Source organism: Galeopterus variegatus, unplaced genomic scaffold (genome assembly GCF_000696425.1).
Source record: "Galeopterus variegatus unplaced genomic scaffold, G_variegatus-3.0.2 Scaffold2110, whole genome shotgun sequence".
NCBI classification, from domain to species: Eukaryota; Metazoa; Chordata; class Mammalia; order Dermoptera; family Cynocephalidae; genus Galeopterus; species Galeopterus variegatus.
In genome coordinates this window covers 246,917-256,341 of record NW_007728221.1, presented here as the reverse complement: position 1 = coordinate 256,341, position 9,425 = coordinate 246,917, and positions in this window count along the sequence as shown.

Here is a 9,425-nt window from a genome sequence, read left to right as displayed (position 1 = left end):
CCGCGGCGCCTCTTGCCGTCGCCGCCCGCGCGGATCGTCGGCTCCGCCCCCGGAGCTCCCGGGCCGCAGGCCGGTGCTGGCAGCTGGGATCCGGGATTCTGGCCGTGGCGAGGCCGCTCCGAACTGATTCCCGCCCGCAGAGGACTGGACGACTGGGGAACATGGAGCTGAGGCGTGGGCGACCCTCCTGGACCCGGGGAGGCGCAGCGGCTGGCGCCAATGGGGCATGGGTCTCCCCACGCTGCACCCTCCCCAAGTCCCGGCAGCTGCGGTCACCCACCCACGGGAGGGAGGAAAGGCCGTGACCTTGCACGCTGGGCGCTCTGAAGTTGCACACGCGAGAGGGCCAGGCTGCAGTTTGAGGGACCAGGGGGCGATGGGGGCCGGGTCGACGGGACACGGGACGAGGGCCACGAAAGAAAGAGAGGGTTGGAACCTGGTTGGAACCCACCCCCTACCCCCTTGGCTTTGGGACTATGACCGGGAGCCCCTTAATGAAGAGATGCTGAAACGTCTGCAGAGGCCTGTGGACCAGCTTTATGCAGTCTCTCCTTGTTTGAAAGGAATTTCAGCCAAGGTGTACTCCCTCCCCGTGTTTATTATAATCCAGTGAAAAAGTTACCAAAAATTGAGCCAATATTTTTAAAATTGTGAGAATCCACAAAAAATTCCGACTTCTAGCTTTCATGGGTCGGTAGGAGAATCTGGCGGGACATCAGAATCTGTCCCGCTAGCGGTGCTGGGCCTGGGGCCCTGGGCTTTCCTGCCTGCCAGCTGGGGCCTCTTGTGGGCTCCTCACCCGACACCCTCACGGCGTTTAGTGTCTGCCACGCCCTGTACCGACACCGCCTGGGCCCTAGCCCTGCTCGGAGGTTGCCTCTGTGAGGAGCAGGAGGTGGGTGGGGTGGGTGTGAATGACCTCCCTAAAATCTCACTGTGGCAGAGACAGTTGGGGTGGACCCTAGTGTTTTAATCCAGGCCAGCGTCGATTCAAATGTCCCTCCTTTTGGGTGGGAGCACGGCTGCCAGGCCTGGGTTCAAATGTTTACATCATGCCCTGCCAGGGGGTGCCCTGATTTATCTTCTGTTGGGAGCCTGAAAGCAATGGCTGGGGGGCTGGGGGGTCACGGGTGTTCACTGTGTGTGAATTATGCCTCAATAAAGCTGTTTATATATATATAAAAAATCACACCAGAAAGACTTCTTGGAAGCAAACCCAGAGCAGAGAAAAAAACCACTGACACCCCAAAACCCAACTAAGAGAGGAGCGTGTGACTTTCAGGAGGGACTAAAGGAATATTCACAATGGACAGAGGGATGCAGCTCCCTGAACTCTGTAGAGTCATCTAGAGTCCACTGTGTGTGTGGGGTTCTCAGTGAGACCTAGGGGCCTGAAGCCCTGCTCATCCTTTGGGCCCAGGGAGGCCTTGGGTGGCTTGGTCAGGCTTCCCCATAAAGGATTCATTCTTCCCAGGAGTGGAGTGGAGGGGCGAGGCACAGGCCCCATGACACACAGGCAAGGGCTGGCATAGCAGCGTGCCTGGAGCTGCCTGCTTCTGTCTGCAGCCACTGGACCTATTTGTGGCTGAGGCCTGGGGGGTCTTCCTGCAGGGACCTAGAGGCAGCAGCCCAGACCCAGAGAGCAGGGCTGCCCTGGGTCAACCCACCAAGTGTCCTTACCCAGATGATGACCCTCCACCAAGTGGCAAGTCATAACTAAGGCTGCTCTTTATCAGGACCTACTGGGTGCCGGGCACTGTAGATATGTCATTTCCAGTCCCATCAGCAAACCTGCAGGGTAGGCTGTGATGCCCATTTTACAGAAGAGAACACTGAGGCTCAAAGATGTTAAGACCCTGGCTTCAGGGCCTGCTACGCTCTCCTCTTGTGAGAGCCAGCACAGCTGGGGTCTTGACTTTGGCTGTCTGGCTGCAGGTCTGTCCTCCTTCTCAGCTCCACAGCCAGGGCTGGTGGCTGCTCCTCAGCTCCTGACACAGAGTGTTCAAGAGAAAGCTGAAGCATTTTATTTTTATTTTTTTTTAAAGACTGGTAAGGGGATCTTAAACCTTGACTTCGTGTCAGCACCACTTTCTCCCAAGTGAGCTAACCGGCCATCCCTATATAGGGATCTGAACCCTTGGCCTTGGTGTTATCAGCACCGCACTCTCCCGAGTGAGCCACGGGCCGGCCCTAAAGCTGGAGCATTTTAGAAAGGTCAACCAAACTGTCTGTACTTGGCCTGGGGTCCCACCCTGTGAGGATCTCACTGTCCCGATGGGGAAATTGAGGCGCAGAGAGGGAAGAAGGGCCTGGTATAGGGTCCCCAGTACGTGGCTGCACTCGGTGGCTGGGCCAGAGCAGCCTGACCCAGGGAGAAACGTCTTCTCCAGAGAAGCTGTTTAATCAAACTTCATACCTGCTAGAATGGCTGATAGGGAGCCCCCGATTAGCCTGGAAGCCCTTTTTTCTAGAATTCTCTTAGGAGGAAGTAAATCCTCCTAGTTGGCTGCAGGTTTGTACTGTATCTTCCACTTTGATTTAAGTCCCGCCCATGCATGTGAGACCCCAACTCACTTAGGTGAGTTTCTAAAAATATCAAAGTCAAGTCAGAGGAGCCACTAATCATAAGTCAAATTGTTTCCATGAATGAATGGACACTTGGGAGCGGGGTGGAATGCAGGCTCTGGCCCTCGCTGGCTGGGCAGCTGTCATCACGCTGCTCCCCGTGCTGAGTCGTCAGTGTCATCCCCTGAAAAATGGGCAGAAACGCGTATTAAAGGGCTATGGTAGATTTCGGGTGAGGTACCAGAAGTACAGCTGGCGCCTGGCACTCAGTAGGTGCTTTCTGCTTACTGTTTCCTTCCTCCGCAAACGTGATCTGTACAGTGGCTAAGGTTCCCCACAGCCCTAAGATTGCACACGAACATAAGGAGACTAAACGTTCGCTGGAGGCAGCGCCCAGCCCTGAGCGTGTTCAGCGTTCAGGGAAAAGCAATCGCAGCTCTTCTGCTCCGTGGCTATCTTTGTCTGCTGAAGATCCACTTCATCAGTTCTTTAATGCATGGTCTCTGACTTAATGTCGAAGAAAAAGGAAATAAGAGAACACTGCTAGAGGTAGGATGTGATGATCCAATAAAAACAAGTCACTGTACTTCTGCTCTGGGAAAGTGCAAGCCACGGTAGGATTTAGGAATGAAAGGTAATTCCCTACCCACCGTGCGTGCTCAGAGTCTGAGAACCAGGAGATCAACCGCGGCGCCCCTCCCTCCTGGGCTGCAGTCCCGCGGGCGGACGCGCGGGGGCAGCACCACAGCCGCCGGCTTGCCGAGCTCCCAGCAGTTGACATTGCAAAATTGGGGGATTTTCCCCACACGCTTTTCCTTCTCCTTCGGCCTGCCGGCCACCCACTGTTGTTTCGGAAGGGGTGTAGGAGGGTGCCCGTGTCTGTCCTTAGAGCCTCCTCTGGAGCCGGCCACGCTTCCCACGGCGGGGCGGAGAGAGGGGTTTTGTTTGGGGACAAACTTTTAAAGGGGACTCTGGATCACTGCAAAACTGGCATCGCCTGCGATTAGACTCGCCCGCCCGAGGGGCCGCCCTGACCCAGTGGCTGGGAGGGTAGGGGAGCCAGGTGGCCGAGTCGGGCACTCCTGCTCCTCCTCCTCTGCGGCTGCCCATCTCTCCTGGGTCCCCATCAGCCTAAGGCCACCTACCATTGCCCCACTGTCCCCTCTGCTGCTCCCTGGTCTCCCGGGAGTCCTACCCTCGCGCGTGTAGCCCCTTCCTCTTAGGGAACCTTCTCCTGCTCCCTGCCCACGGCAGAGCTGTCCCAGTGGCCAGGTGGGGCTCCTGCTCCAGTACTACGGAGGACCCCGTTCCTTCCACCGCAGCCAGGCTAGGAGGCCTGCTCAGTGTCTGCCATGTCCCCGAGAGACACGATCCGGCTGCTTCCCTGGGAGAAACGCTCTCTTGTGAGTTGAGGGACACAGACTTCAAGAGGCCACCAGTGCCACTGGGACGTCTGCTGTCCCCACCTCCACCTGAGCTTTTGAAGGGCCTGCGCAAGCCGGGCGGGAGGAGAGGGCAGCCGCCCCTAATTCTCTCTCCCGCGTGGTGGCATTGGTGGCCCCGCAGCTGCTGGAGGGCAGAGCCCAGCCGGCCCTGAGCGCCCTGCGCTGCCCTTCTGCACAGTGCCTGGCTCCTTTCCATCTCCTCGCCCTCACTTTGTTTTCTCTCCTGCTCGGTTTTAAGGCCTCCTTAAATCCTTATGGGAAGAAGGTGGAGTATGATTAGTTAATGAGAATCTGAGCAATTCAGAGACAACATAGCCCTGGTCTTCCATCTGCCTCCAGGGGCCGCGGTTTGTGATCCAGCTGTGGCCCCTTTACAGCCCTGCCGGGCCCTATGTAGGCCTCAGTGCCTGTGTGAAGTGGGGCTGGTGACAGGTGGGTAGGGCGGGGCTCGGCTGCCTGGCACCGACTCTGCGCTGGGGTGGAAGTCGTGTTCCGAGTCTGCCTCTCCACCTGGCCATGCACGGAGGAGACTGGAACCCACCCTCCGCCCCGGGCACACCCTGTGACTGGGTTGTTGGCAGGGCAGCGCTTGGTGGGGCAGGGCAGGTTCCCCGAGCTTGATGAGGCATGGGCTGGGTAGTGTTGCCCCAAGGGCATCTTCCTGTTCTTCTGCTTGGAACTTATGCAGGGACACACTTTTAAAAATTCCAGGGCAAAGTCTGCTCACAGAGCCTATGTGCGGGGAGGGTGTGGGGAGGGGTGACTGCAGCATCCCGTGAGGCCTCAGCCCAGATCTGTACCATTGTTTTCTCTGTCCAGAAGGGGCCTTGGCCCAGCCGGGTGGGGGGAGCCTGGGGAGGGCATGGGCGGCTTGGAAAGATACACTGCTGGGAATATTCTGGGGTGGGGGGTGGGGGTGAGAGATAGTCCTCTTGAGAGTTAAATGGCATAGACTAAGACAAGCCACCAGAACCATGGGGCACTTGCTGCCTCTGCCCCTACCCTGGTTCTCTGGAGCCACCTGGGGCCAGGGCATGGGGTGGGGAGGAAGGTTCTGTCCTGGCCCTGATGCCATGCAGAGTTCCGGGAGGGATGGGGAAGGTCAGTGCCGGCCCCCCCCACTGCCCTGACTCACTGTTGGGGCCTGTGACCAGCTTCCCTCCTGTTTTCTGTGCGGGCTGGCTGTCCCCCTCCTCTGTGAACGTCACTCTGGTCCCTTTGTCCCTTTGCAGCAGCTGCCTTTCCTGAAGATATGGGCCTGTCCCCTCCCTTATCCGGCCCTGGTCTTTTTGACTCCATTCAACTCTACCGTTATCAAAGATCCATCCTCCTGATAGATTAAAGTCAGATGTGACAAGTCAGTTGACTTCTCTGACGGAAGCTCCTTTCCTGGGGGGTGGGGTCCAGGGTCTTCTTGGGGTCTGGGTGTTGGGTGGGGGCACAGAAGTGGGGCACAATGGGGTGGCTTTATGGAGAGGGCCAGGTTTAGAGACAGTCCCGGTGCCAGCAGCACCCTGCCTGACCCAGCGGCACTGTGGGGAGGGGACTCACCTGTCCCAAGACCAGGGCACGGCACTTCCTGCCAGCTCTGCAGTGACCACCTTTCTTTTTGCTCCAAATAGCAGTGTTCTTGCCATTTATTTCTCTCCCTGCCCTTCTTTGAAGAAGAGACCTTGTGGTAGACATTCCAGGGGAGCCGGGCCTGGCCAGGGGCCTCTGAGCAGGCAGCAGAAGGAGGCGGGCACCCATCTCTGGGCCACCAAGAGAAGAATGCTGGCCATACAGGGTGGTCACAGCGTCTCCTTTATCCCACAACAGAAACAGGGGTCACAGCACAGGAGAAGGTGGGATGACAAGGCCCTGTTGTGGCTGTGCCAGAGAAGGCGGGCAGGAGAGAGGCACATTTCTTACATGAGCGCATGAGTAGCAGGGCACCTGCTGGCTCCCTTCAGCAGCAGGGATGGTGCACAGCTCAGAGCCTCCTGCCACGCCTGTGACAACAACGACCAGCCCTGTGGGCAGGGTCAGCACGCTGAGCCCTTGTGGGCAGCATCGCTTTTAATTGGCGCAGCAGCAACTCTGTGGGCAGGCCCAGTTACAGGGAGGTGAGGTCACCCGTCAAGGTCACAGAGGGGCTGGTGGTGGATGGGGGCCCTCTGCCTCCAGAGTCGAGCTGAACCTTGGCGGCTGGGAGAGGTCACACCTGTGGTGAGCAGGGCTGGAGGAGGGATCCGCAGGCTTGGTACAGGGCCGGCGTCTGCACTGCTGCGATGCCTCCTGCGGCCCGGACCAGCCTGGGGCTGGGCTAGGGCCTCCTGGCTTTTGAGTGATGGGGGCTTGGGACACTCCTTCCACCCTCAGGCTGGTCTCTGGAGGCCACCTGGGCCCAAGAAGGAGGGTCCTTGACCTCAGCTGTCAGTGGAAATGAAGTCAAGCTGGGCTGTGAGGGGCAAGAGCGCTGCATTCACGTGGCCGCTCTGCCTGACCAGCTGTGTGGCCCGTGGCACGCTACTTAACCTCTCTGAGCCTCGGCTTTCTCATCTGTAATGGGAGGATGACAGTAGGACCTACTTCATAGGGTCATTGTAAGGAAGAAGTTAGCCCGCACACGTGAAGGGTTAAAGGTGCTGCTGATGTGTAGTAAACACCATCTTAAATTATTAAATAGCAGGTACTCAGCTCCTCCTAGGAGCCAGGCGCTCCCATGCACTGGTCTCTCTGCTGCCCTGTGGCATCATTCCCTCATTGCACAGGTGGGGAGCTGAGGCTGAGCAACTGTCAGGGACTCGGCAAAGGGGGCACTGTCCTGTGCCTGGTGAGCGCCTTGACTGAGGGCCCTCTCCACCTTCCCACTTCCTGCAACCAGCCAACCCAAGAACCAAGCCTGGGGGCACAGCCCAGCACCTCTGGGGGCACAGCCCACCACCCTGCCTGGGCTGACCCCTCTCCTTGCCTGGCAGGGCTCGGGACTTCCGTGTCCTCATGTTGGGACCCTCCTGCGTGTGTTTCGCAGCCTCCAGGCCCCTTGTTCCCCTCACATAGTCTTCATCCCCTTTTAATGGAAATAACACTTTTTGAAATATGTTAATACGCCTGTCTTATTTGCATCTCCTGGTTCTAACATCTCCTTCTCCTGGAGGTGTCGGTTTGCCTCAGGCGATTTGGGCTTGGGAGAGTGAATATTCAGCTTCAAAATTCCAAAATTGGGCTTTCTGAGTTTGTACCTGGCCAATAAACTTGAAAGACAGACTTTGTGGAAAGAGGAGGATTTTCTAAATCTTTTATCTTTTCACATTTCAAGATGGAAGTAGGTGTTTTTGAGTATAGAGGTGTCTGCGAGGGGTTCAGCCCCTTGGGGACTCTGGGGTAGGCTGCTGTGCCCCCCAGCTGGTGTCAACAGGGGTGGCCCAGCGTGATGGACAGATTATCTTTTCACATTTCAAGATGGAAGTAGGTGTTTTTGAGTATAGAGGTGTCTGCGAGGGGCTCAGCCCCTTGGGGACTCTGGGGTAGGCTGCTGTGCCCCCCAGCTGGTGTCAACAGGGGTGGCCCAGCGTGATGGACCGGGTGGGCTGCAGCCAGGAACAGGAGGGGCTCAGTTGTTCTCCTAAGCAGAGCTGGGGTTCTTTGCGGCAGAGATAGGGCCCAGAGGCTTCTTATGCCCCAAATGGGGATTCAGAACTTGATTAAGATCTAGACAGGGGCAGGGTGGCTCCCCAGGAACCACTGGGGCCAGGCAATTACCATGCCAGCCAGGTCTGGGGGCTGCAGAGAGGCTTAGAGTACTGCCAGCCACAGACCTGGTACCTGTGCTGGCTTCGTGTCCAGGCAGGCTCTGCCACCTCCCCACACCAGACAGTGGCCTGCTCACACCCAGGGGCAAGCCACTTCCCAAGAATCATGCTCCTTCCTCTTCCTCTGGGGTCCTCTGGGACTCCCAAAGAATTCAGGATTCTGAAAGACCACACATTTTCTTGAACTTTTCAAGTAGATACCAAGAGAGGTATTTGAGAGGGTTTAGAGTCACTGTCAGTGAGAGACACAAACTGAAGCCCTCATGGACTAAAGGACGTGAGGTCTGGGATCTGCTTTAAATGCTGCAGTGGGGAGGGGCACGTGAGAAAGCCCATGGGCAAGGGCTGCTCGTTGTGGACAGGTGTGGGGCATTGTGCTACCCCCTCTACTTTTGTGTGAATTTAAACTTTTCTTTAACAAAAGTTAAGAAATAAAATAAAACCTTAAGAATTATTGGATCAGACTGGATTACTGACTGGGACTAAATCAGGTTTTCTCTGCTATGCAGTGGGATGGGGCTGTCAAGCAGATTGGAGTGGATGAAAAAATACAAAGCCATGGTCGAGTTCTAGTTGGGACAAAGTGATATAGACCCATTTCTCTCTGCTCCTCCCTGCTCAGCACAGCTATGGACCCTGGAAATGGCACCAGAGACAGCCAAAGGAGGACGCTGAAAGGTGCAAGAGGAAGGTGAGCTGAACCTTTGAAATCCTAGGACTGGGGGAACAGCCCAGCTGTGGGGCATCTTACAAGCTCACTCACAGAAGAAGGCAGTCCACAGGGGCTGGTTACTTCCCCAGATAGGTGGCAGTGCTGCTGAAAACCCCAGCGAGCCCAGGAGCACTGGTAAGAAGGATCAATCAGCAGCTCCGAAGATGAGAAGTGACTACAAAAAGCACCATCCTTTCCCACTGGGCCTGAGACTCCCCTCCTACACCTCATTGAACAGCTGGGTGTCACCAATAAGGAGGACCCCCACCCCCCAACAAGTGGCCCAGCCCAGAAGTTTCTTCATCTCCATGGGCTGGGGAATTCCTTCACCTACTTAGAGGCACCAGATGGCTGCACTTGGAGAAATTGTGCCCCTTCCAAGGCACTAACAGGGACCAGTGGGAATCCCAGCAGAACCAGATATACTGAGCAGACCAAAATAGTGCTATAAAGGCTCCAAAAATTAGATTCTTTTTGGAACCACAGACCACAAAAGTAGGCTGGGACCTGCATGCTCAACCTACACAGGTGATTAACTGCTGAAATAAAAATATGCAATCTCCTAACGTAATAGAACAAAAATGTCAAGGATACAATCAAATATCACCATCACACCAAGAATCAGGAAAATCACAGCTTGAATATGAAAAGAAAATCAATTGGTGCCAACACAGAGGTGAATCAGATGGTAGAATTATCTGGCAGGGATTTTAAAGTAGCCGTTGTGAAAAGGCCTCCACAAGCAATTACAAATTCTTTTGAAACAAATTAACAAATAGAAAAGCTCAGCAAAGAAATGAAAGTTATAAAAACTATACCTGAAAAAATACAATAACAGAAAAATTGAAAAAGCCAATTGTAGAGTGGAGATGGCAGAGGATAGAATCAGTGAACTGGAGGTGGAACAAT